At 38.9% G+C, this 25133-nt stretch overlaps 1 long non-coding RNA gene across 1 annotated transcript; it reads right to left on the reverse strand.

Moving 5' to 3' along the window:
• Nucleotides 1-5853: 5853 nt before the first annotated feature.
• Nucleotides 5854-15427, reverse strand: LOC141491584 (uncharacterized). Its single transcript, XR_012469654.1, has 4 exons — nucleotides 14844-15427; nucleotides 14387-14589; nucleotides 14096-14202; nucleotides 5854-6737 (listed from the first exon to the last, which is right to left on the reverse strand). It is a non-coding gene; the product is annotated as an uncharacterized LOC141491584 (long non-coding RNA).
• Nucleotides 15428-25133: the final 9706 nt, after the last annotated feature.

Below are 25133 nucleotides of genomic sequence, written 5' to 3' on the forward strand. Positions count from 1 at the left end.
TTGGAATCACAATGACCTGGGTCCAACTTTGCCTCACAAGAGAGCCTACAAGCTATATGAATGTGGCCAATCACTTAATTTACTATTTCTCCTCCCCCGCCTCCACCAGAGGCAACTCCCACCCTATGAGCATCAAGTCCAGATGAGTCAGTTGGGTGCATCATCAGTGGAGATGGTTTTGAAGCAGTAGTTCTCTGCCCCGGGGAAATCAAATTGTTCCATCTTTACTTCAACCCGTGAATTCACTGTTTGGGAAACTCCCAAGGGGGAGAGCCAGATCACCCCACTATGGGTATGCTCTCCAGAACTGAAAATCCTAGAGAGTTTCTTGGGAGGAATGAGAGACTAAAGGACTCATAAAAACAGTTATATGAGAGACAGATTTGAACCCAGATCCTTCTGATAGAGGCGAAGCCTTTATCCAATACTTCTGCTTCCACTATGCATGTTTGGACCCTCTCTCTCTATGAATGTGTGTAGATTTTCTTTTTGCACTATAACTATAATTTCATCAGCAGAGGGAGCTTCCAATGAGGACTTTCCGTTAATAATTCATGACTGTATCCTCACTGTCTCTCTCTTCCTTTGTTCCTCGGTCTCTTTCTTATCTCTCTGTAGCCTGTCTCTCTCCCTTTTTTCTCTTTCCAAATTCCCACTATACTTAAATATATCTACATATCTGTATATCTATATATCTATATCTATACACATGTATTTATAAAATATATCACAGTATATATGAACATATGCATATATGTGTGTGCATATATCTAGATCTAGGTCTAGAACTATCTAGAGCTAGATATGGTCAGATTTAGGTCTAGATAGATATAGATAGGTGTATGTGTACAAAATTTCTTCAGTGTGTGTATATGTAGGTGTATGAGTTTAGTACCTGGGGCTCCCTACTTTGAGAATGAAGACCATTTTGGCCTCAGAAGCCCAAATATTTTCATTTGGTTCAGAGCTTGGCAGCCTTTTTCAAAGATGCCAATGCTTAACATTGTGCTTAAGCCCTCTCTGTGAAGTCTGGCCAGGATCCATTTGAGACACTTCTAAATAGAGACCACAGAACTGCATCAGCAAGATTGGAGTCTGGCCTTTGAGGGAGTTCTCTCCCCCTCCCCAGGAGCAGGAAAAGCTCTGTCTGCATCCTCCTCCAGGTCAGCCACAGGTATGTGAGGAGCCAGCCAGGGGCTGAGATTCAGGATGTGGCCGTTGCCTGTGGAAGGCCAAGCCAACTCGTGGGCTACGTGGGAATGTGACCTTGACCTTGGAGCACCTGGGTCTCACCAGCCGATTGAGATTCTCCCAGAGGAGAGTGGCCGGCTCACTGCACTGAAGACGTTACCTTTCCTGTTGATTTCTTGCTCTTGGCACCGGTGTTGGATGGATTTCTGAAAAGCTCTCGAGCCCACTCCTGGAGGATTTGCAGCCTCTTTAAACATCTGAGGCATATTGACTTGCATTTTAATTTCCGTTTGACCATCCTGAGGAACTCAGCCATAGTAAATGTTGTTCCAGCAATGTCAAAATACCAGTTCTAGCCCCGATCTCATCACATTTCACTAGAACATATTTATATGGATTCACAACAACTTCATTACCTGCTAATGGCTGGTAATTTCGGAAGCCCACACCATCACCAGCCCTTGTGCTATGGACAACAGTGTACAACACATTTTATGGAAATATTCACTCTTTGGTCATTTCTTTTTAAAAAGGAACGGCAGGATTTTAAATGATCAACCATAGTTCAACTCAGCCAGCTTCTAAGATGTTGGAACTATGCTTTGGGCTAGGTATTAGGGATACAATCATCAAAAAAAAATACAGTTCCTGCCTTCATGGAGCTTACACTCTCTTCAAGATTAAAAGGGGGAAAGCAACTAGGCATTGATTTATTGATTCATTATTGATTCATTACAGGAAAGAATGCTAAATTTGGAGAAGGTACCCTAATGGGGGCAGAATGGAGAAGTGTGGCTAACCTTAACACATCCTTAAAACCAAGATTCTAGGAAGAAGCACAAAGCTTGAGAAAGGGGGCTCAAGGGTGAGATGACTCTAGGTCAGAGGGTGTTTCTAGGGTTCAAATGCTTGCAGGACAGGAGGGCAAAAGAAGTCTCAAGTGGTCCCTGGAGTCAGGAGGAATTGAGCTCAAATTTGACCTCTGACAACCAATGATTATCTATCTGTGTGACTTGCAAAAACCAAAAAAAAAAAAAATGTCTCAAATGTTAGGAGTGAAAGGAGCCTGGAAAAGAATGAAGGAGTGATTCCATGGACATAGTTCTTTAGAAAAGATTTTGCGATTTCTCAGTTCCATTTTCTGGGGTTCTAAATATCACCATTTGCAGGTGACTCCTTGCCTCCTCTCTTTACTCTTCTCCTCCCCATCTAAAAAATTCTCATTCCTGATATATAATAGGTGGGAACCTAAGAAGTATATATCAATAAATAGATTAAATGCATAGGTTTCATTCTTACTAAAGATATATAAATGGATGTTTCAAAATTATCCAAAATCATCACTTAAAAAAAGAAGTAGGTGTATTATTGTCTCCATTTTACAGTTGAAGAATGAGGCCAATAGATGAAGTAAGTTACCTAGGATCACAAAGTTGGCAAGTGTGAGCTCAGATTTGAACTCAGGACTACTTGACTCCAAATCCAATGTTTTTATCTACTATGCAGTAGATCTCTGGTTTCTTTGTCACTCTCATTATTATTCCCTTATTAGAAGTCTCACTTGGATTTTATACCAGTCATAGTTTGAGGAGAGAATTGATCTAATGGTTAAAATAAGCACAAAAATTCACTAAAGAAACGAACTCCTTAAAAAGCATAATTGACCAAATGAAAAAGAGGTACAAAATCTTCTTAAAGAAAATGATTCCTGGGGCAGCTTGGTGATGCAGTGGATAGAATACTGGTCCTGGAGTCAGGAGGGCCTGAATTCAAATTTGAATTCTGATCTTTAATGATTACCTACTGTGTGAACTTGGGCAAGTCACTTAACCCCTATTGCCTTGCCAATAAAAGAAAGATTCCTTTAAAATAAGAATTGAACAGGAGGAAGCTAATGACTCCATGAGATATCAAGAAACAATCAAAATCAAAAGAATGAAATGATAGAAGAAAATGTGAAATGTCTCATTAGGAAAATAAACAATCTTGAAAATAGATCAAGTAAAGATAATTTAAGAATTATTGTACTACATGAAAGCATGATCAAAGAAAGACTTAAACATCATAATCAAGAAATTATCAAAGAAAAATTACCCTAATATCTTAGATTCCAAATGTAATATAGACTTTAAAAGAATCTACCAATCACCACCTGAAAAAAATCCCAAAATGAAAATTCCCAGAAATACTATAGCCAAATTGAAGAACTCCCAGTTAAAAGAAAAAATACTTCAAGGAGTCAGAAAGAAAAAAATTCAAGTTTAGTCAAGATCACACAAGACATAACAAATTCCACTTTGAAGGAGCAGAGAGCTTATAACATGGTATTCCCAAAGGCAAAGGAGGTAGGCTTAAAACTGAATCACCTGCCCAGTAAACCTGGGTGTATTCCTATAGGGAGAAAAAGGGAAATTCGATTAAACTCTTAAAATCATTCCTGATGAAAAGAACAGAGCTGAATAGAAAATTTGACATTCAAACAGAAGACTCAAGAGAAGTACAAAAAGGCAAATATGAAAGAGTAATCATAAAGAATTCATAGTTAACTCCTAAGAACTTTATCATAACTTTTAGGGCAGTTGAAAGGAGTTGACATAGTCAGAGGGCATGAGTGTTAGTCAATCAATTTAGAATGATCTCCAAAAAAGAAGTAAAAGGGGGAGAAAGAGGGAGAAGGGAGAGGTAAAATGACGAGTATTTCCTACACAAAAGAGCCATGCGAAGGAAGAGCTTTTCTAATAGGCGGGGAAATGGAGAGGTAGTCAAAACTTGAATCTCACTCTAATCAGAATTAAACACACAAACACACACACACACACACATACTGTCTCTCTCTCTCATACACACACACATACTGTCTCTCTCTCATACACACACATACACACACACAGACACACATAACACACACATACTGTCTCTCTCATACACACATAGACACACACTACACACATACTGTCTCTCTCTCATACGCACACACATACTGTCTCTCTCTCATACACACACAGACACACACTACACACACACATACTGTCTACACACACACCACACACATACTGTCTCTCATACACACACAGACACACACACATATTCTCTCTCATACACACACCACACACAGACACACATCACACACGCATACTGCCTCTCATACACACACTACACATACATACTGTCTCTCTCTCATATACACACACCATACACACACCACACACATACTGTCTCTCTCTCATACACACACACACACACAGACACACACCACACACACATACTGTCTCTCATACACACACACTACACATACATACTGTCTCTCTCTCATACACACATACCACACACATACTGTCTCCCTGTCATACACACACACCACACACAGACACACACCACACATACATATTGTCTCATACACACACACACCACACACAGACACACACCACACACATACTGTCTCTCTCTCATACACACAGACACACACTACACACACATGCTGTCTCTCTCTCATACACACACACCACACACATACTGTCTCTCTCTCATACACACACCACACATACACACCACACACAGACACACACCACACACACATACTGTCTCTCATACACACACACTACACACACATACTGTCTCTCTGTCATACACACACACACCACACACATACTGTCTCTCATACACACACTACACATACATACTGTCTCTCTCTCATACACACACCACACATACACACCACACACAGACACACACCACACACACATACTGTCTCTCATACACACACACTACACACACATACTGTCTCTCTGTCATACACACACACACACCACACACATACTGTCTCTCATACACACACTACACATACATACTGTCTCTCTCTCATACACACACATACCACACACACACACACACACACTGTCTCTCTCTCATACACACACACACCACACACAGACACACACCACACACACATACTGTCTCTCATACACACACACTACACATACATACTGTCTCTCATACATACACACACACACACACACACACAGAAATCTGTATAGAAATTTAAATGCCCAATAGGAGAGAAAGGGGTGAGGGGTAGTTTAAGGGAGGCAGTGAAGAGAAGTAAAATAGACTTTTTGAGGAGGGCAGGGGAGAGAGAGAGACAGACAGACAGAGACAGATACAGAGAGACAGAGAAACAGAGACAGACAGACAGACAGAAACAGAGAGAGAAACAGAAGTTAATGGGATGGAGGACACAGTAAATGTGAATGGGATGAACTCACTCATAAAACAGAAGTAGGTGGCAGGATTAGAAACCAGAAACCAGGGTCTATCAATATATTATTTGTAAAAGATACTTTTGAAAAGGAAAGGTACATCTGAGTTAAACTATAAAGCTGTGCAGAATCTAATATGCTTCCACTGAAGTAAAAAAGGCAACAGTAACTGACAATCATGATCTCAGACAAAGCAAAAGCAAAAATAAACCTAATTAAAAGAGATAACCAGGGAAACTACATTTTGTTTAAAAGGTACCATAGACAATGAAGTAATATCAAAAATATTTATGGCAAATATCTCTGATAAAAGATCACATTATTCCAATATATACTCAGTGTTGAACTGAATCAAATTTATAAAATAGTTATTCCCTAATTGAAAAGTGGTTAAAGAATATAAATAGGCATTTTTTTTCAGAAGAAATCAAAGTCCATTTAAAAAAGGCTCTAGATCACTATTAATTAGACAAATGAAAATTAAAACGGGACAGTTAGGTGGCATATTGGATAGAGAACTAGGTCTGAGATCAGGAAGATTTGAGTTCAAATCCAGTCGCAGACACTTGATGTGTAACCCTGGGTAAGTCACTTAACTCTGTTTCACTTTCTTCATCTGGAAAATGAAATGGAGAAGGAAATGTCAAATAATTCTTGTATCTTTGCTCACAAAACCCCAAAGGAGGTCACAAAGAATCAGGCACAACTGAAAACAACTGAACAGCAAACAATAACAAATTAAAACAACTCTAAGAGATTACTTCACATTTAATAGAAATGAAAACAATTGGAAGGATAAGAGGAAAATAAATACACTAAAGGAACTCTTGGTGGAGTTGTGAACTGATCTAACCATTCTGAAAACTATTTGAAATTTGAAACTATGCCTACAGGCCTATTAAACTGCATACCCCTTTGACACAACAATGCCATTACTAGGTCTATATATAAAAGACATCAAAGGAAAAGGGATAGGACCTATAGATTGAAAAATATATATTTATAGTAGCTCTTTTTATGGTGACAAAGAATTTGAAAACAAGAGAATATTCAGCAGTTGGGGAATAACTACACAAGTTGTGGATATAATTTTGATGAAAAAACCAAAGTATTAGGGGAAATGATGAAGGGGGTGATTTCAGAAAAATTTGACAAGACCCATATAAACTGATGCAAAGTGAAGTGAGTAGAAAATGGAGAATAACTTACATGGTAACAATGTGAAAGATTTGGCTACTTTAATTAATCCAGTGATCCCAAAGATTTATGATGATGAAATGCTTTCTACCTCTAGAGAGAAAACAGATGAATTATGTGTAAAAATCAAAGTATCATTTTCTTACTTATTTTTCCTTCCTATTTTTGAAACATGGCTAATATAAAAATGTTTTGCACAATTTCATATATATAATTGATATCACATTACTTGCCTTCTAAATGGATGGGAGAGAAGCTATGGGGAAGAGAGAATTTGGAACTCAGAGAAAAAATGTTTAAAAATAATGCTTTTCAAAAGATTAAACTGCAAATAACTTCTCACTCAAATGTTTCAAATATTCATTAGACAGCTCCCTAGAAATTATCTGAATCTCTTACAAACAGGTGCTATAGATACTCTAGCTATCATCCGACAGCCAAAATAAAATGCAAATCTAAATTCATATTCATAATCTTGATTATTCTGTGTTGAAAGTTTACAAAAATGCGTCCCATGATTATTGACTATTTTTCTTACAACTCTGGAAGCAGTCATGGTATGTGCATTGCCTCAATATGAAAGGACTCCCTATAGATTGACATAGAAGTCAACCTTTTTATTTCCACCTTCAATGAATAATTAGAATCGATCTACTCAAACAAAGACAAAATGTTGGCCTTTATAAAAGAAACATCACACTCATCATTCAGAGGTGAAATATTCAACATCTTCCAAGTGTTGCCAATCACCCACTTTTCATCTCAGCTTGCAAACTAATTAAAACACTGAAGATTTTCCTTGTACACCCACTAATATGCCAGAAAAATATTTATGGCCGTATTATCTAACGTCTCTCAAATATAACTTGTTTTCATAATGTTTTGGGGGGGATGGAGAGCTTCAGTATGTGACAAAGTTATAGAAATGTCTTCCTATAGTAGCATCAGATGTGTATTTCATCAATGAATTTAATCTGCTAAATATTTCATTTTCTTGGAGATTTTATGGGCAATATTTTAACTGATGAAAATTTGTTTTAGGTTGCTATTCTCTAACCTTGTTGATTGCTCAGCATAAAAGAGTCAGATTTATTAGTTTTTTAATTAGTATTTTTTTTTTTGCAAGGCAATGGGGTTAAGTGGCTTGCCAAAGGCCACACAGCTAGCTAATTATTAAGTGTCTGAGGCAGGATTTGAACTCAGGTACTCCTGACTCCAAGGCCAGTGCTCTATCTACTGCTCCTCCTAGCCACCCCCTAAGAGTCAGATTTATTAAATAATATTATTACATTAGAGAGAAAACAAGGAACTCTGGTCCCTTAGGAAAAATTTAACAAACTGGCATGTGTCTTCAGTGACAATGGCAGATTTATAGTTCAAAGAGTATTATTAATATTTTTTCCTGATTTTCCATTTCTGGAATTAAACTCTACCTCCCTCACCTCCTCCAGAATTCCCTGCTTAAAAATAGAATTACAATAACTTTAAGCTGAGGCCTTTTGACTCCAACAATACCTAGATATCTCTAAAAGATACCCAAAGAAATGATGTGATGAAGTCTTCAGAATTTTCACCCCATATCAGAAATGTTCAATGTTGATTCTTAGATGTCAGAGGATAGTGTGAGGAGCCCGGAATCAAAAAGATGAATCTGAATCCTTCATCAGACACTAGCTTGTGAGACTAAGTAGGCCCTTTAATCTCTCAAACTCCTTCCTTCTCTATAAAATATGAATAATTCCAATGCCATCATCACAAGGGGTTTTTTGAGGTTCAAATGAGAGGATAAATATCAAATAATTTTTAATCTTAAAGTTCCACACATGCATTAAATTTATTATTATAATTACTTTTACATCTGTTTCATTTGACCCCTTCTCATTGCCCTAGCTCATCTCTCCTCACCTGGATTAAATAGTAACTGTCTACATCCACTTTATCCCTCTTGCAATCCATTCTCTGTTCAGTTGCCAAATTCATGTTCCTAAGATACAGGTTTAACTCTGGCACTGCCTAATCAAAATTCTTGTATTACTGCTTCTAGGATAAAATACAAATACTTCAGTCACACCCTGCCTTCCATTGATCTCTGAGCATTGGTTTTAATAACTCCCTTTCATGTATTTTGCCATCAATCAAATGGTACCTCCTGACTAATGGCATCTTCCACTTCCAGGATTTGACACATGTGGGAAAGGGACCCTTCTCAACTCTGACTCCTAACCCTATCTCTTCCTTCGGGAAGTCTTTCCTGATTTGCCTCAGGGTCATTCCTCTCCCACTCTTCACATTTGCTTGTAAGGACTTACCTTTATATGTGTTCTAAAAAAACTTCGCATCCACCACCAAGAAAGCAAACTCTTTGAGGGCAGGACAGTTTTGTTTTTTGTGATCCCCACATCTAGCACAATGTTTTACACAAAAAAAGACATTTAATAAATGGTCTGTTGAACTAAATAACCAGGTTTCCAGGACTGTCATTTTCTACAGGTTATATGATCAGAGGAGACAAGTCCTCCCCTGAAAGATGTCTTTCTGTTTTCTCATGACCGATAAACTGGAACAGAGCTTTGAATCTGGGGCTCATTTTTATTTTTATTTTTTTATTTTTTTAGGTTTTTGCAAGGCAAATGGGGTGAAGTGGCTTGCCCAAGGCCACACAGCTAGGTCGTTATTAAGTGTCTGACACTGGATTTGAACCCAGGTCCTCCTGACTCCAAGATCAGTGCTTTATCCACTGCGCCACCTAGCTGCCCCTAAGGGCTCATTTTTAACCAATATTTTGATGACTTATTTCAATAGAATGTTTACTCTGTAATCCTATTTTTATTTTATTTTAAGGCAAATAACTCTCAGATCTACTTGTATGTAAGAAACAAGCATCTTACCCAAAACTGCACAGACTCAGATCGTGGTCCATTTTTCATTGCTTTCAGTCAAAATAAAAGTCAACCAAAGTTTTTATTTATCATCTTGCAAGAGTGAGTGTCCATAAGGAGACAGACTCCCAGTCTTGAGTAGCAAAGCTCCTTCGTGATCCCCATCTCCGGCCACAAAGTCCTCCTCTGGAGGAGCTAGCTAGGATGCAGTTAGAACACTGGACCTGGAGTCAGGAGGACCTGAGTTCAAATCCAGTGTCAGACACATAATAACGACCTAGCTGTGTGGCCTTGGGCAAGTCACTTAACCCAAAAGCCTTGCAAAACAGACACAAAAGTCCTTTTCTGCTTCCTCAATGGACGAGTACTAAGGAGTTAACAACTTCCCAACTCGCCTATTCTGTTTCCCCTTAATATGTTCCCCCTCCCTGATCCCAAATCACATGCACATTAAAATGAGCTAATCCCCACCCTGTGTGTATTGGTTAATATTCATTCATCCATTATGCATGAGTGGTTACAGGTGCAAGGCTTCTTATCTATGCCTAACCTCAGAACTGGTCTTCCCCGGTTCTTACCGACTCATTAGAATATTCTAGACTTTTTGTTCTTCGAATCTTACTTACTCTTGTCTCCTCCTTGTCTGGATCAACCTGACCTCCTCCTGTGCTCTTCACTCAAATTCTGCTTATCTTTTGTGGAAATTAAAGTTAGCTATTTCTCACATTATCCATTCCAAACTCTTCTCCCAAACTCTGATCTCACATATCCAACTGTTTGTTCCAGTTTGTCTAAACTGGATGTCTCACCAAAATCTTAAACTCGATGGATATTCAAAATTGAACTCATTTTCTCCCCAAATTCTCCCCTTTTCCCAACTTCCCTATCTCTGTAACATCATTGTCCTGGTCACTCAGATGTGAAACTTGTTTCATTTTCTATTCTTCATTTTCTCTTCCCTTCCACATTCAATGAACTGCCAAATCCTGTCGTATCTATCTTTTCTTTAGCCCCTTCTATCCCTTGATGTTGCTTCCAATGGTGCAAGCCCTAAGCATTCCAGGTTTGAACAGAATGCCATTGCAATGACCTGTGGGGGGGGGAGTCCCTATCTCCCAAGTTTCTCCCCTTCAGGTATGGGTGATATTCTTAATGCAAAAGGCTGACAACACCTTCTCCCTTGTCAGGAAACTCCAGGGCTCCCTATCGCTTCTAGCATCAAATATAAATTCTTGTTTTTAGCATCAAATATAAATATATTCCTGCTTTTCCAATCTTCTTACATCTTTGCAGAGAGACAGATGAAAGAGAGAGGTGAGAGAGAGATGAGAGAGAGGTGTGAGAGAGAAACAGAGATATATGTGTGTAGATGTCTCATTTGTAATTCTTATTTCCAATGACCACTTTTGCTTCTTTTTTGTATCCCTAGAACTCAGGACAGGACCTCACATGTGGTGGGGGTTTAATAAATTCTAGTTGAGTGACTGAATTATGTATTTAGAAATGCCCTTTTGAGAAGGAGCTATGGCATTCACTAGATTGCCAATGGGATCCAGGTCACAAAAAAGCTAAGGACTCGGGCGGCTAGGTGGTGTAGTGGAAAAAGCACTGGCCCTGGAGTCAGGAGTACCTGGGTTCAAATGCCACCTCAGACACTTAGTAATTACCTAGCTGTGGGGCCTTGGGCAAGCCACTTAACCCCATTTGCCTTGCAAAAAAAAAAAAAGCTAAGGACTCATGGATCCAATGAGTTCCTATTCCTAAAGCTTGGCACCAACTAAGGCTTTTTAACATGCCATTATTATTTTTTTTTATTTTATTAATTCCTCCTGAAAATTTACATGAGCCTTCAGCTTGAAGGAGCCTGATGAGTAAGTAGACCTTTGACCATCTATATAAAAAGCTAATTAGTCAAACTTTGATCTGAGATGGTGCCTTTGCTTGGCTTTCAATGTTCCTCTAATTACGAACACTGCTTCCTCACATCAGCAGAAAGAGGACTCTTATATCTTACATTCTTATCCTTATACCTTGTTGTTCTTAAAGGTTACAGTGGGTGGGAAGAGTTGTTCACTTGGTAAGTGCATTTCCATGCAAGACATTTACTTGTTTCAAGAGTAATTTTTATTTTGACTTCAAACAGCAAAAAATGGACCTATTATTAAACAGTAAGAGTTCATTTCAAGTCAATCAAATTTTTTTTAGAAGAGCACCAAAAATGATTAGGGGGAAAAAAGGAAAAGAATCTATATGTTCTTAAATATTGATGGTGGGTTCCAGAACTAGAAATTGTAGGGATGCCTGTCAATTAGAGAATTACTGAACAAGCTGTAGTATGTGATTATGATGGAATACTTCTGTAAATGAGGAGCTCAATGATCTTAGAAAAACATGGAAAGAATGGCACAAAATAATGACGAGGGAAATGATCAGAACCCAAGAGAATGTTGAATATGGTAACCGCAATACTGAGCATTTTGACTATTATTAATACTTAAATTAATTATGAAGGAAGATAGCTGCATCTAGAGAAAAAACTGATAAATAGAAGGATGTAGAGAATGATTTTACACATTCACATGCACACACATATGTCTATATGCACATGTATGTAGATATGCATGTGTATCTATACACATATACATATTTGTGTCTAATGGCAACCATAGGTAGGAGGGGGGGTAGAAAAAAGAAATTTTAGAACATTATTATAGATTTAAATGGAATAGCAAATTGTACGTAATAGATTTTCAGTTTCATGTGCATTCAGTTTTTATTACACCTATATTATAGAGATGCTTTCTATACTATGTTAGAGAAATTCCATAAATTAAAAATTAATAAATCAAAATTTAAAAAATAAGAAAAACCTATGTTTTATGTCAGACATCATACTGAGGACAAAAAGACAAAACAAACAAACAAAAAAAACCAGTCCTAGTCTACAAGGACTTACTTGCACTGTGCCAGGAACAACAACAGCCCTTTGAAATAATGACTAGAATGGTAGCAGTCCGAAGAGACCAAAGTAGTATCTTTCTTGAATACCAGCTGACCCTGGCCAAGGCATTTCCCTTTTGTGTACCTCAGGTAACTCCTTAGCTTTCATCCACTAGGTCATGGACCTTTCTTATCTCTCTCCCTCAGTGCGAAGAGGCCTTCCCCACACCAATAAAACCTTCAGGTAGATAGGGGTTCATATTTCACAGGGTTTTTCTCCTTGCCTTTGTCTCTCAGAATCCCTGACCATGAAAAGCTGCATGTAAATGCCACCTTCTCGGGGTGGCTAGGTGGCAAAGTGGATAAAGCACCGGCCCTGGAGTCAGGAGTACCTGGGTTCAAATCCGGTCTCAGACACTTAATAACTAATTACCTAGCTGTGTGGCCTTGGGCAAGCCACTTAACCCTATTTGCCTTGCAAAATCTTAAATACCACGTTCTACAGGAGGAATTTCCTGATCCTCTCCATGTTGTTAGGGACCCTCTAAAAAAGACGTAGTTAGTTTGCATGGGTTATATATAAAGTCTCTTCTTCCAGAGAGTCAATTCATCAAGAACAGTTTGGAAGTTCAAAATAAAAACCAGTAGTGTTCTTAGTTAGCCTTCCATAGAAAAGGGGAAAACCATGTTCATGGTGGCTATGATACATTTATCTCATGGTTTTTTCCCAGCTGCCTTGGACCATTAGGGTTTAGTTTGTGTCTCCCAGTAATTAGCACATAGTAGGTGTTTAATGAATATTTGTCGATTGATTGTTTGCTCTCTATCTTGGAATCAAACTTGAAAGTTCAGAATGAAAGAAGAGAGTTCATTTCTTTTTTCCCCTAACCTAAGAACAGCATTAAGAACATTCCAGAAGCACTGGAGGCTATGGGGGAAAGAAGGACTCCTCTCCCCTGGAAATCTTCAATTATTAAGGTGTGAGGAGAACCAGGGAATTAAAATTGAAACTGTTGGAGTTAGCCCCTCAACCAAAACATCAAAATAACCTCAGTACAATGTGGCGATGCTAGCCATAGGCTGCCTCTGTGGACTCATTTTCTAAATAAATGTATCTCCCTTTCCTCATTAAAATATCATACCAGACTGGAATGTCAGAAACCAGAACTAATGAAAACCAGAAGCAAATTTTTGAGGATAGAGAAGAGGAAAGGAACAGATTTTTTTTTTAAATCAGCAAACTTAGATATTTAGCATGTCTACTTTGGCCATCCATTAAGACCAAGAAAAGGCAGATTTATTGACATGGAAGCCAACTTGTTCAGAAATTAAGAGTCACTGAGGTTTTTATAAAAGGGGAACCACCTTCAATTCCCAAAAGTGTGTCTGCCAAAAAGCTGTTGATGGTTCCTTATCACCTTGAGGAAGCACTGTAGGACTGAATCGAATTGAATCGAATTGTTTTGACTCTTGCTAGTTTCTCATTTTTATCAAGGACTTTCATGGAGACCTAGATAGCATTTTTAGGAAGGACACTTATAACCTGAAAAGTATGTGGAAGGAAGTACCCACAACGGTAAAGAGACTTGACTTCAGATCCTGGTAAGATCAGGTGAAGGGATGGCTACTTACTTGGAGTAGTTAAGATTTGACAGAGAGGGGAGCAGTGTGGATGCCTGTTTTCAAATATTTAAAGGACTGATCCCTGGAAGAAAGAGTAGATTTGTTCTTGCTGGTCCCTGGGAGCAGAATTAAGAGTAACAGAGGGAAAGAGAAAGTTGCAAAGATGCAAATTTATAATTGAGGTTAATTGGGGGAAAAAAGTAATTGTTTCAAAAAATTGTAATTGATGTAAAAAATATAATTGATGTTAATTGAAAAAATTATTAATGACCCAAGCCATGGAAAAGTGGATTGAGTTACCTCTGGAGGGATTGGATTTCCCATTACTGGAAGTCTTCAAATGAAGGCTGGATGAATGGCCAGGGCTGCTGTGGAGGGAGTTCTTGGTGAGGTGGATGGTGTGGAGGGTGTTCTTGTGTGGATGAAAGGTAGAGTCTGACATTATATAATGTGGTGAACAGGAGGAAATATTAGCTACAATCTCCACCTCCTCAATGGATTCACTGGAAGAAAACCAAATAGGAGGAATGGCAGGCATCAATGGCTCTGTTTAAAAAAAAATGACTTCCTAATGCTTAATAACTAGAATCCACTGACCAGGGTTTATTGAAGGGTACATTTTAATTATCTGACCTTATCCTCATAATAGGTTCCATTTCTAAAACCTTTTGGTTTACAAAGCTCTTTCTTCACCACAAGCCAATGAAATGAAGTGGTCCAAGACATGGGAGAGGAAACCAGGACTCATAAAAGTTACCTTGAGAAGCCAGTGTCAGAGCTAAGGCTCAAATCCAGATTTGCAAAACAAACAACAACCTGTGGAGGCTCCAGGATAGTCATTTCACCCTATAAATGCAAGTATACATATTTGATCCAGATCCATCATTGTAATTCTGTCAATGCATGGACCTACTCTTCAGCAATTCAGAGATTTAGAAAGTTGTCTGGAATATTGAAGGGTTAAATAATTCATTAGATTCATCCAGAGTGTGTCAGAAGACAGGATCTGAACCCAGGTCTTCTGACAATCACTCTTTATCTTGTTGCATCCTGATGCCTCTCAATATAGGCTTGCCTTAATAGACCAATAGAATCTCAGATGACCCCATGGTTAGATGGACAAATAGGTGGATAGATATTCCCAGATCAATGACATACAAGTAAAGATATAAATGTCTAGATATTTGTGTGAGAGCTCCTGAGGCTTGTGAGTGTGTGTGCGTGCATGTGTGTGTGTGTGTGTGTGTGTGTGTGTGTGTGTGTGACAGACAGAGACAGAGAGAGAAACAGATACAGAAAATTGAGACAGAGAAACAGAGAGAGAGAGACTGAGAGACAGAGAAACAGAAAGACAGACGAGAGAGAGAGACAGAGAGAGAGACAGAGAGACAGAGAGAGACAGACAGATGAGAGACAGAGAGAGACAGAGAGAGACAGAGAGAGAGAGAGAGACAGAGAGACAGAGAGAGATCCCTATATAGAAAGATATGTGTTTGCAATCCAAGATGGAATTTAGCCAAGAATGGAACCTTCTGAAAGACAGAGCCCATTGTTCTGTGTCAGGGAGAAGTGTGGGCCTTTATCAGATTTCTGCACATTTAGGATTCTCTCCCAGCCTGCAAGTCATCATCTCTCTTCATAGTGGAAGTGTTCTCATTAGAGAATGGGAGGTTGGAATAATTGCAAATCCTGTAAGTGAATTCATAAGGCTCTGTAAAAATGTGTGTATACACAAGAGGCTTTGTAAACTTATTTATCCAAGAAAGAAGAGACTTCCAGAAAGATAAGAGAGGTGGGAGAGTTATGTTCCCACCCCCAGCCACACTGTTTAATTTGATTCAACAATCCCACTATAATATTCTAGGTCTCAAGATACAGGGACTCCTATCCTTCAGGGCCCCTCCTACAAGAAAACGTGACTCCGGCCTACCTCCCCCTGCCATGGAGAGAGAGAGAGAGAGAGAGAGAGAGAGAGAGAGAGAGAGAGAGAGAGAGAGAGAGAGAGAAACAAAGAGTGGGCAGTTGCAGTTCCCTCACAATGCTGTTTCCCTAATTTTAGATATATTAAATTCGTTATTTGTGTTAAAAGACCAGAGAATACTCTCCTTGGTCCCCATAAGCCCATATCCTCAGGTAAGGTCATAACAAAGCCTTGTTCCCTTTTTATTTGTTCTTGAAACTCTTGAAGGTTAGCTCCTTTTTATTTAGAGCTGATGATGGGAAGATGTAAAGTCCCTCCAGCCTCCTCCGTCTCCTCCTCCTCCTCCCTGCTTTTAGAACCCTGCCAGGCTAATCTTAACTTGGGCTTGGTTCTGACTGGGTCACGTTGGGTCTGAAGCCCCAGCTGCCCTCACTGGCAGAGGCCAGCCAGCTCTGGGGCAAGGTCAAGGTCCCACCCATCACCTCTCCCCTACTGGCTGGCCCCAAGAGAAGAGTCATTCCCCTTTCATGTGGGTCAATCTGACATCAGCCTATTTCATTCTTGATGCTAATGAAACAACTACTTCTTAGATACCAGCTTTGAGAAGGCCTAGAAAGTTCCCAGAAGGTCCCTTTGTTGGAATGCCAGTGGTTTATGAACCTCCAAGAGCAGCTTGCAAACATTTGGCAGTCTGGTCCTTGATCATGAGCAGATAACGCTGTGCTATGAAATTCAACTCTCCCAAAAGGTTGCCTTGTTAGGGCACTGGTTAAAATGGGTTGAGCAATTTTGGCGTCAGGGCTGTTGACAGAGCTGTCATCTAACCAGTGCATTTCTGTTTCATAATTTGAAATTAAGTCTGGATGTTAAAAACAGTCTGTTTTAAATGTTTCAAGATAAGACTTAGGGGACAACCTCAAAAATCAGGTTAGCCACCAGATGAACAGTTGCCTTACACACCTGTACTAAATTAAAAAAAAATAATTCATGTAAAAATGAGAATGGTTGGAGAATACAATGATAGAATCACCTCAAGTTGGCTTTGGGGGGACATAGGGCTGAAAGGTTCAAAAGTACTGAAGAAAGAAGGAACTCCACTTTCCAACAAATGAAAGTTGTTCCAAGTCAACAGGGTTAAATCACAGGAATTTCAGACAATCATTTAGTGTTGATGGAAATGTGAAGAATGTATTACAAGATTTATTTGGGTCTGTTTACAGATTTTATTAGTATCTATATTTATTGATGCAAACTCAGCTATCAGCCCCAGGCAAGGCACCAAAGTTCCCCAGGAGTTTCCTGTCTGGTTGGGTCAAGATGCTCCCCAAATTCCAATTTCAAGACCACAACACCCAATTAGAAGTGACAGTCAAAAACAAATGGTAGCCCTTTGCCATTAATTGTTTTCCTATAGCTGTGCAGCTGAAAAGTTGAATCCGTCACTACTCAAGTAAGGCAATCTATGTAAAGGAAGTGTTCTAGGTCAGAAAGACACCAAGAGGTCTATGTTCTTGTGACTTGGACAGAGGAAAACAGGTGGGGATAAGGAGGAAAAGGGTTGGTGGGATGAGCATCATGGCAACATAGACCTTAAAGGCGAACTAAGCTGTGAATGATTGGAGTATAGATTTAAAGCTGGAAGAAAATTTTAAGATTATAGATTCAGAGCTGAAGGGGATCTCATAGACCTTTGAGTCCAACTCATTTTACAGATTAGGAAACCGAGGCTGAGGGAGATTAAGGGAATTGCCCTGATGATACATCTAAGGAGAGTCCAAGCCTGAACTTTAATTCAGATCTTTCTGACTCAATTCATAGTAGTGTTTAATTTTACAGATGAGGAAATTGAGGCCCAGGGAGGTTAAGTGACTTGGCCATGAACATACAGTTAGTAAATAGTAGAGTCAGAATTTCAACCTAGGTCCTTTGCCTACAGAGTCCTTGCTTTTTTCCCACCACTATAATATTTAATATTTGCATAGCAGTTGCTAGGTTTGCAAAGCAACTTACCAAATCAAGTTATTTAGGGAGGTACAAATTATTCCCATTTTATAGATACATAAGACCACAGTCACACAAGCTAGTAAATGACCCAGAGAAAAGACAAACTGATTTTTCTCCTGACTCCATGTCTTCTTCTGTCTTTTTCTGGGGGCAGAGTTTAGATTCTAAGAAATAGGGATTAAAATATAAGAAAATTGGAAATATTTTTCTAGCCAATCTTATTCTAATGTCCCAAAGATTTGATTTAAAATAAATATTTAGAGCTGAGGATGGAAATTGGCCAACCAAATTTTATCCTTTTATTTCAATGAATTTTGAAAAATTAGATCAATAGACAGATAGTTTTCCAAGTCATACCAGCAGTTTTCAATGAAGAAAGGAATATCTATTTCTTTTTTTAAGAAAGATTTTATTTAGTTTTACAATTTCCCCCATTCTTACTTCCCTCCTCCCATCCCCCACAGAAGGCAGTCTGTTAGTCTTTATATCATTCCTATAGTATATACATTGATCTCAGTTGAATGTGATGAGAGAGAAATCATATCCTTAAAGGAAGAAAAATAAAGTATGAGAGAGAGAGAGAGAGAGAGAGAGAGAGAGAGAGAGAGAGAGAGCGCGCGCAAAATTACATAATAAGATAACAGTTTTTCCTCCTAAACTGAAGGCAATGGTCTTTTATCTTTTGTTCAAAGTCCACAATTCTTTCTCTGAATACAGATGGGATTCTTCATTGCAGATGTCCCAAAAGATACTATGAGCCAATCACTCTGTTAAAGACTTAACAAATATTGCCTCAATTGATCCTCACAATCCTTTGAGGTGCTCTTATGATTTTCACTTTACACCCAAAGAAACTGAGGCACCCAGAAGTTAAGTGACTTGTGACATGGATGACACAGCCAGTGTCTGAGACTGAATCTGAACTCAGGTCTTCCTGATGCCGTGCTGTCACCCACTCATGAGTAGTGAAATTGATTAGGTTTCTGATCCATAATTTTGGATTTTTAAAAATAAGTAAAATTATAAATAATTTTAACATTGAGCACATGTAGTAAGGCAAGTCTAGTATTCTAAAGTCTACACAAGTAGCTTGTAACTCAGCCTTAACTTCAATATGCATCACAACGTGAATGCACAAGAAATATCCCCAAGCTTATTTAAGAGAAACTTCATGCAAATCTAGTTTGTCCATATCCTTGCCAACTTGGTACTCAGCATGCTGTAATCAGATCCTTACTGGCTAAGTGTCCCCAGACAAGCCTATTTCTCTCTTGTGCCTCAGTTTCCTCATTTGTAAAATGAGGGGGTTGGACTTGGTGGTCTCTAAGGATATCACCACTTGTGATCTCCACAAGTTTGAGAACTCTTTATAGAAACCAAAAAACTCAGGTATCAAAAATCGATTGGTTGGCCTTCCATCAAGTACCTGGGACAATGCAAATATTTATGATAGTTTCTTGAATTTTTTTATTTGCTACTTTTAATTGATTTATGTCTTGCTCCAAAGAGTTGGATGCACTGACTTTTATGAAAAATGAAATGTTCCAGGAGTCAATGTGGTAAAAGAGGAAAAGCAGAAAGAGGATTCAGAGCTGGAGGATCTGGATTTGAATCCAGTTGTGCCCATTATTTTCTGGATGACCTTAGGTAAATCATTAAACCTCTCTCTTCTTCATTTGTAAAATGAGTGAATTGAATGAATATGACTCATAAGGTTCCTAAGCTCACAATCCTATGAGGTCAGTTTGAAAATGGGGAAGATGGATTGAATTGGTACCACAAACTTCCCTAGACATGTATTCAAGCTGAGCAAGCAGAAAGCCCTGAGGGCTTCCCGTTATTTATTTTATTACCATTAATTCCACACACACAAAGCAGCTAATGAATTCAAAGATATGACGTCTATTCATATTTCTATAATAGGAAAAAAATCTTCCATGCTTTGTGGAGAACGTGGCTGACCTCACCGGGCTATGCAAGTCCTGCTAATGGTTTTCCAAATGATGCTTTGTTGTATGTGCATTCTTCATATGGAGGTGTTCTTGAGATGTTCAGACTTGCCTTATCATAATGATGGCTTTATTAAAAGTTGGATAAGGAGGATTCTGATTCCTTAATCGTACCCAGTCCTGTGATCAAGTCATCTACAGTCAAATAGGTGAAAAATATCTTTCGGCCAATCTCCTCTCTATCTACCTCCTATCCCATATAGCTAATGACTTTATCCTGCCCTTTAGCTGCCAAGGATTCAACCAAGGTTCTCTTCATGGGAATCATGCCACAGGGTGATTCATCAAAATCCATTATACAACCATTCCCTCAAGGTCCTGCTTCCCAAGATTCTTAATTCATCCTGCTATTACCATTTTTTTTGGTAGGAGGAGGATAAAAAGAAGGAATAAAGTTGTGATTCATCAGGGTAAAGAATTCTCTGTTTTGAAACTCCCTCCTCCTCCTATGCTGATGACCAATTCACTGCAATTTAGAGTCTAAGAGAGTGTCTTGGTCCCTTAAAGGTTGAATAAATGAATTGTCTATGGTCATATAGCCAGTACATTTCAGAGTCAGAATTTGAACTCAGGGCTTTTTTGACTCCAAGGTTAGACTAGCTACCTTTTCTTGATGTCTTAATGGCTGCTAATAAGGTGAGACATTTGCCTTTCAATGGGAGGTTTCTGAAGATTCAGTCCTTTGAAATAAAATGAGCATTCTTAGGATGAGCATTTCAGATGTTATAACAAGCCAGAAACATTCTGAGACAGGTCTCCTAGGTGGGGGAAGAAGGGAAGGGTTTTGAATCATAGGATTTAGAAATAGAAAGAACTTGGAAGGTCATTTGGTCCAAGCCTCTCATTTTACAGATAAGGATAACAAGTCTCCAAAAGATTAAGTAATGCATTATTCCAGGTCACCCTTCAGATCAAGACCAGAACTGATGATGCCTTTAAAGCCCAATTCAGTGGACTTTCTAACAACTCCTGCCACCTTTCCCAGGGGTCATACCATATCAGCAAGCACCTTATACCAGATCCAACGCCATTTTTAATTAGCCCTTGGAAATATGTGTTTAAATGTGTGTTGGGGAGATTCTGACACTTTGTCACTCTGAGGAAATCATTGTTTTGGACAGCTAAAGACTTGAGTGAAGGAGTAACCATCATTATATGTGTTCAGCTAACAATCTGACTGGCAAGCATGGAGATCACTATCAAATTTGATGTTCCCTCTTTTCAGAAAAGTATTCCAGTTGTGTTTCCCAGGCCTTGTCTCTTTGTTCCCAGAGGACAAGCAGTAAACTTTCACAATTGCACAACTCATATTTTTTCAGGAAATAAGATTTTGGGTCCAGATTGATTTAAAACCCTGAATGTCTAACCAGGAACCAGCAATCCCACAATCTCAGATCCTAAATATGCCCACAAGCAAACAGATGTACATTGTGTAATCCTCAATTCTTTAGGAAATAAAAATGCAAAACACAAGAGAAACCTGATATTTGATTTATAGATGATTTATTCTGTCTCACTACAGTATTTGGGAAATGAGATCAGCAGATGTAACTAAGCACTTTAATTACATTAATTGCTCATAAAATAAATGTATTTAACCTGACAAGTCATTGTAAAGAAGCCCAGTACACTCCCAGATTATTGCATGCCTCAGTGACACATTTGTTTTCAATTCTCAAACAAAATTGATATTGCCCAGAAACTGGCAGATGATGAAGTAATGAAACTCAGCCAAAATTTGCATCCAATTCATATAGAGTTAGAAGGTATCTTTGAGACCATTGAGTCTTTTACCCTCTTTTCACAAATAGGGGAAACAGAAGTATGGAGAGACTAAATCTCACAGGACAATATTTGAATTCAGGTCTTAGGGATTGCATTCAGTGACCTAACCAGTAGGTCACATTGTCTCAAAATTGAGATTTAGTGCTCAGAGATCTGAAGGGTCTGAAGGGTCTGAAGACCCTGAGAAGAGACTCTGAGAAGACCCTGAGAAAGAATCATGGTACCACCAAGGATTCTTATTCTAGCTGTCTGTCCCCATCCTTATGTTTGATGCTTTGGGGCAGATTTTTCAAGGAAACCTCTAAAAGACCTTCACAACCTTCTCTAGCTATTCATATTTTACTATATGCAAAACTGTCTGCTTTCACACAGGGGAAATAAAAAGCTAGCAATGTGAGATGGTTTCAGAAAAATGAATTATTCATCTGCAAATATTGAAATATGTTTGGGATTTGTTTGAAAATCTAGGAAGAAAGGTCACTAAATAGTAGAAATTTAGGGGTGGTCCCCATTCTTTAAGTGGGTCCAATTGCATCAGATGAGAGCTCTAATTGATAAGAACACCTAATCACTTTCTATATCACTGTTTTTCTTCACCCTTTCACACAATAAATTTTTTTTTAGATTTTTGCAAGGCAAATGGGGATAAGTGACTTGCCCAAGACCACACAGCTAGGTAATTATTAAGTGTCTGAGGCTGGATTTGAACTCAGGTCCTCCTGACTCCAGGGCTGGTGCTCTATCCACTGTGCCACCTAGCCATTCCTCACCCAATGAATTCTTGTCAGTTCCCCCTCAACTACCAGATTTCATTCTGGTAGGCAATCTAGTCTGATCATATTGACAGATTTTGATCAACCATTACATAGCAAGTCTTTATTAGACTGTAAGTTCCTTGAGGGTAGGGAGTCTTTTCCATCTTATTTTCATCCCCAGGATTTGACACAGAGGCTGATATTTATTAAATATGGATTGATTAATTGATTAAATCAACCTCTCTGGACCTTAGCAGCCTTGACTGTTTAAAAAAAGAAGAAAGTTTAAATAAATGCACACACGTATATGTCTGGACATATATATCTGGACACTTATACCTTACCACATCCATGGTTTCTGTAGCAAGTGGAAAAACACATAAGCCACACAAATATGGGTCCATGAAGTTGAAATAATCAAATAGCAAGCATCAATAATGCCCCTACATTGGGAAATATGGTGGGCCCAAAGCCAAGTTCAACTACCCCGGTCTTATTTGGCAGCTAGAAAGAGAAATACCATGAAGTTGCCAATTATGTGATAAACAAAGGTGCCTCTTCCTTTCTGGAGCATCCATGGGAGGAGGGGAGGAGAAAACAGAGGAGGAGAGGAAAGAAAGGGGAGGAAGGAAGAGAGAGAAGAGGAGAGGGAGGAGGGGGAGATAGAGAAATGTCTGGGCCAAGAATTTAGAGTTGTAAACAAACCCCAAATTGGAAATATGAAAAGTATAATTCAAAAGCCCTGACATCCCCAGAACTGAGTATGAAAAGAAACTAAGTTAGTACAAAGACCAAAAATGAGGATTTTGTGTGAAAATGTCTTTAATCTAAAGACATAACCAGGTAAGTGAATTGGAGCTTTGGACCAGGGCACCATCTAGGGAGTAGAAAGAAGCAATGAAGCTTAATATCCATTCAATGAGAATGGTTACTTTAAATTTTTTAATTTAAAAAAATGGTTAAATTAAAAAAGCAGAACACTTCCTCCTCCCTACCCCACTCCTATATGTCTCATCCCAAGTGGATTTTCTTTCCCCCAGTTCAACTAGAGAAAAGGGTTGAGGTATCATTCACTTGACACACAAGAAAGATTTAAATAAAATTCAGGGTCTAGAATCAGAAAGTCTCCTTTCCATGAGTTCAAATCCAGCCTCAGACACTCAATGGTTTGTCCCTGGGCAAGTCACTTCATCCTGTTTGCCTCCGTTTCCTCATCTGGAAAACAAGCTGGAGAAGGAAGTGGCAAATCACTCTATTATCTTTTCCAAGAAAACCCCAAATGAGTCTTCAAAGAGACTTCATTTTATGCCTGAAATGACTGAAAACAACGTCAAGCATTCATTGCTTGCCTTTGAGGTATCTAAAGTCTCCCAGACTATCACAACAACAGCAAGAACAGTATTGAAAGATTGTGTGAAAAAACCCTTTATTAAGCATTTACTATGTGCTGAACAAATCATTGAAAACACATATGGAAACAAAGACAATCACTACCTTCAAGGACCTTACAGAAGAAGACACCATTTTGGAAAATGGTGGCTTCAGAATCTGGTCTAGAAAGTTCCAAGAACAGTGTGGAGGTCTATAAGGGAACAGATTGACCCATCTCTTCCCCAACAAAGGAGGGAGTTATTTTTATAATAACGGGGGTGAGAGGAGAATGGCAAAAGATTTCCTGAGGCAGTTGGTGAGACTGTTTAGAAAATGACAGCCAGAGAGTAGGGAATGAAGTTAAGCTTCTCTGGAGTCACCATTTTCTATCCAATGCTCTCTGCAATGATGGGAGTAAGACTTACCATTGGGAAGACTAGCATTTCAAGTCACCAACAATAAGGAGACCAAAGGGTAGAAAATCATCTAAAAGTTTAGAGATTTCTGGGTTTGAATTCAGATTTAGACACTTCCCTGAGTGATCCAAAGCAAGTCATTTAAACTGTCTGAGCCTCTCAATTACTTCATCTGTAAAAAAAAGAGATAGTAGCTTGTACCCTGTGCCTTAGGTTTTGGGTTTTTTTTAAATGGGGCAGTGGGGTTAAGGGACTTGCATCAAGTCACATAGCTAGCACGTATCAAGTGTCTGATGCCAGATTTGAACTTGGGTCCTCCTGACTCTAGGGTGGTGCAGTAGATAGAGCATCATTCAGTCTTGGAGTCAGGACAGGAGTTCAAATTTGACCTCAGACACTTGACTTTTACTGGCTGTGTGATCTTGAGCAAGTCATTTCCCCCGATTGCCTCTTATCCAGGGTGATCTCCAGTGAATTGCAGGGGTCCAAGCCATAAGGTTTGAAGAGGTTAACTTGGATGTCCCACCTACATACAAAGCAATGTCCTGATTGGCATTGGGAGTTGCAGTTTGTAAGGAAGAAGCCACCAGGTGGAGTGGTCTCCTATGATGGAGCTTCAGGAACAATGTATGGGCCTGCAAAGAAACAAATGTCATAATGGGTGACATCTGCTAACTGTGATCCCATCTTGGACCCCTGCTTAGGTGGCTTCTGATTGATTTCCACAGGACTTCCTCCCTCTGGCAAGTGATTCTACCTGTCCATTTGCCATATGGAGTTTTTGGC

Source organism: Macrotis lagotis, chromosome 6 (assembly GCF_037893015.1).
Source record: "Macrotis lagotis isolate mMagLag1 chromosome 6, bilby.v1.9.chrom.fasta, whole genome shotgun sequence".
Classification (NCBI taxonomy): domain Eukaryota; kingdom Metazoa; phylum Chordata; class Mammalia; order Peramelemorphia; family Peramelidae; genus Macrotis; species Macrotis lagotis.